Source organism: Miscanthus floridulus, chromosome 7, assembly GCF_019320115.1.
Source record: "Miscanthus floridulus cultivar M001 chromosome 7, ASM1932011v1, whole genome shotgun sequence".
Classification (NCBI taxonomy): domain Eukaryota; kingdom Viridiplantae; phylum Streptophyta; class Magnoliopsida; order Poales; family Poaceae; genus Miscanthus; species Miscanthus floridulus.
In genome coordinates this window covers 132743356-132747108 of record NC_089586.1, presented here as the reverse complement: position 1 = coordinate 132747108, position 3753 = coordinate 132743356, and positions in this window count along the sequence as shown.

The following is a 3753-nucleotide window of genomic DNA, read 5'->3' as shown; positions in this document are numbered from 1 at the left end:
GCAATTAAAAAGGAAATCACAAAACTGATGGCAGCCGGATTCATCAGAGAAATCCTTCATCCAGACTGGCTAGCAAACCCGGTCCTTGTGCAGAAGAAGAACACGGACGAGTGGCGCATGTGCGTCGACTACACAGATCTCAACAAACATTGCCCAAAAGATCCATTCGGGCTACCACGCATTGACCAGATAGTTGACTCAACAGCAGGGTCTGCACTATTATCCTTTCTCGATTGCTATTCAGGGTATCACCAGATCGCATTAAAAGAACAAGACCAGAGCAAGACGTCTTTCATTACTCCGTTCGGTGCTTACTGTTACAAGACCATGTCGTTTGGACTAAAGAACATTGGTGCCACATACCAAAGAGCTATCCAAACTTGCCTTGGGGATCAAATCGGTGAAAATGTGGAGGCATACGTGGATGATGTAGTGGTGAAAACAAAGAACCCAGACACTCTGATTGAAGATTTAAAGCAAACCTTCGAAAACTTGAAAAGATGGAGATGGAAGTTGAACCCAAATAAATGTGTATTCGGAGTTCCCTCAGGACAACTACTCGGATTTTTGGTCAGTCAGCGCGGGATTGAAGCCAGCACCAAGCAAATTTGAGCTATAACAGAAATGGGCCCACCTAGAAGTATCAAAGATGTACAGAAACTAACAGGATGCATGGTGGCCCTCAACCGTTTCACATCAAGACTCGGTGAAAAGGGGTTACCTTTCTTTAAACTACTAAAGAAGACAGACAAGTTCGAGTGGACAAAAGAGGCTGACGAAGCTTTCAAAAAACTTAAAGAATACCTCACCTCGTCGCCTGTCCTGACACCTCCAAAGAAAGATGAAGATATGATGCTATATATTACGGCGACTTCTACCGTGATCAGCACGGCAATAGTCATAGAAAGAGAAGAACAAGGGCGCGTGTATAAAGTGCAACGTCCCGTATACTACATCAGCGAAGTACTGTCAGAATCCAAAATCTGGTACCCGCATGTACAAAAACTACTCTACGCTCTACTTATCACCTCACGCAAGCTTCGCCACTATTTCGAAAGCTACAAGATTACCGTGGTGACAGATTTTCCACTCGGAGACATCCTACATAATAAAGATGCCACAGGGCGTATATCTAAGTGGGCAGTCGAGCTTGGTACTCTCAATATCGATTTTACCCCACGCAAGGCAATCAAATCTCAAGCCCTTGCTGATTTTGTTGCCGAGTGGACAGAGATCCAACAACCTATATCAAATACCATCTTTGACCACTGGAAGATGTATTTTGACGGGTAACTCAAACTAGGCGGAGCCGGTGCAGGCGTTCTCCTCATTTCTCTAGAAGGAAAACAACTCAAGTACGTCCTTCAGATATTATGGCAAGCTACAAATAACGAAGCAGAATATGAAGCCCTCATCCATGGGCTATGAGTGGCAATTACCCTCGGAATAAAGAGATTACTCGTATACAACGATTCAGCAGTAGTCATCAACCAAGTCAACAAAGATTGGGATTGCACCAAAGAAAACATGGGTGCTTACTGTGCTAAAATACAGAAACTTGAAAAACATTTCCAAGGATTAGAAATTCTACACGTCCTGTGCGATTCCAACATTGCAACAGATGTCCTCGCCAAGCTCGGATCAGACAGAGCAAAGGTTCCACCCGGCGTATTCATAGAAGAGCTATCAGTTCCCTCTATCAAACAACCCGGTGAGACAACCCATGAAATTCAGGCTAAAGGCGTTCAGATCTTGGTAATCAACACTTCATGGAGCCAAGTTTTCATCGACTATATCAAAGAAAATAAATTGCCAGCAGATAAAGCAGAAGCCACCCAAGTTGTTCGCAGAAGCAAAAACTACGTTCTAGTAGGAGATAGACTTTACAGAAGAGCAGCATCATCAGGAGTACTCCTAAAATGTGTCTCATTTGAAGAAGGCAAAGACATCCTAGACGAAATACACTCAGGTTGCTGTGGAAATCATGCCGCTTCAAGAACACTAGTTGGCAAAGCATTTCGCACCGGATTCTACTGGCCAACCGCTTTGAAAGACGTAGAAGAACTTGTCAGAAAATGCAAAGGTTGCCAAATGTTTGCAAGACAAGCCCATGTGCCAGCTCACAATCTTATCTGCATCCCACCCGCTTGGCCTTTTTCCTGCTAGGGGCTGGATCAAGTAGGACCTCTGAAGAAAGCAAAAGGCGGCTTCGAGTACATCTTTGTAGCAATCGACAAGTTCACGAAGTGGATTGAATACAAACCACTCGCGAAATACAGCGCAGCCAAAGCAGTCGAGTTCATCCAAGACATTATGCACCGCTTCGGCATGCCCAATCGAATCATCATAGATCTAGGCTCCCCCTTCACAGCTACAGAATTCAAAAGCTGGGCACAAGACTGTGGTTTCAGTATAGACTACGCGTCTGTTGCACATCCAGAAGCCAACGGACAAGTCGAAAGGGCTAATGGACTCATACTAGCCGGATTAAAACCAAGGTTATACGAAGAACTAGTAGACTATGGGTCCAAATGGATTGAAGAATTACCTAAAGTAGTATGGGGGCTACGAACTCAAATAAGCAGAGCAACATGCTACTCACCCTTCTTCCTAGTTTATGGGTCAGAAGCCATACTGCCTGCCGATTTGATCTGGACATCACCAAAGATAGAACAATACAATGAAGGAGAAGCAGAACACACAAGAAGATTAGAACTCGACAGCTCAGAAGAAGTCAGAGTAAACGTTACCCTCCAATCAGCCAGATACCTACAAGGTTTAAGACGACACTACAACAAGAGTACCCATCCTCGATCATTACAAGTCAGAGACTTAGTGCTAAGAAGGATACAAAAAACTGACGGACGACATAATCTACTCAGTCCATGGGAAGGTCTGTTCATTGTCACAAAAGTCACCGGACCAGGCACATACAAGTTAATAACCGAAGATGGAAGAGAAGTCAACAATACATGGCACATCAGCCAGCTAAGAAGATTCTACGCGTAAAAACAACTCAAGAAAAAATAGATATGCAAGCCACAAGGGACCAACGTTCACAATCGACAAAGGACAATATTCCTCGACAACATATGTATTAGTTTATATTCATGATCAATAAAGATAATATTCATCCACAGCATGTCTTGTCATGACTTTCAATGAGTTGTTTTCATGAAACAAAAAGCAAAATGGCTGAAAACATGCCTGAGCATCCCGGCCGAGAGCAAAATAGCTGAAAAGACGCTTGAGCCCACCGATGAGGGTAGCTAAAAGCTAACACCCGAAACAAAAAGCAAAATGGCTAAAAACATGCCTGAGCATCCCGGCCGAGAGCAAAATAGCTAAAAAGACGTTTGAGCCCGCCGATGAGGGTAGCTAAAAGCTAACACCCGAAACAAAAAGCAAAATGGCTGAAAACATGCCTGAGCATCCTGGCCGAGAGCAAAATAGCTGAAAAGACGCTTGAGCCCGCCGATGAGGGTAGCTAAAAGCTAACACCCGAAACAAAAAGCAAAATGGCTGAAAACATGCCTGAGCATCCCGGCCGAGAGCAAAATAGCTAAAAAGACGCTTGAGCCCGCCGATGAGGGTAGCTAAAAGCTAACACCCGAAATAAAAAGCAAAATGGCTGAAAACATGCCTGAGCATCCCGGCCGAGAGCAAAATAGCTGAAAAGACGCTTGAGCCCGCCGATGAAGGTAGCTAAAAGCTAACACCCGAAACAAAAAGCAAAATGGCTGAAAACATGCC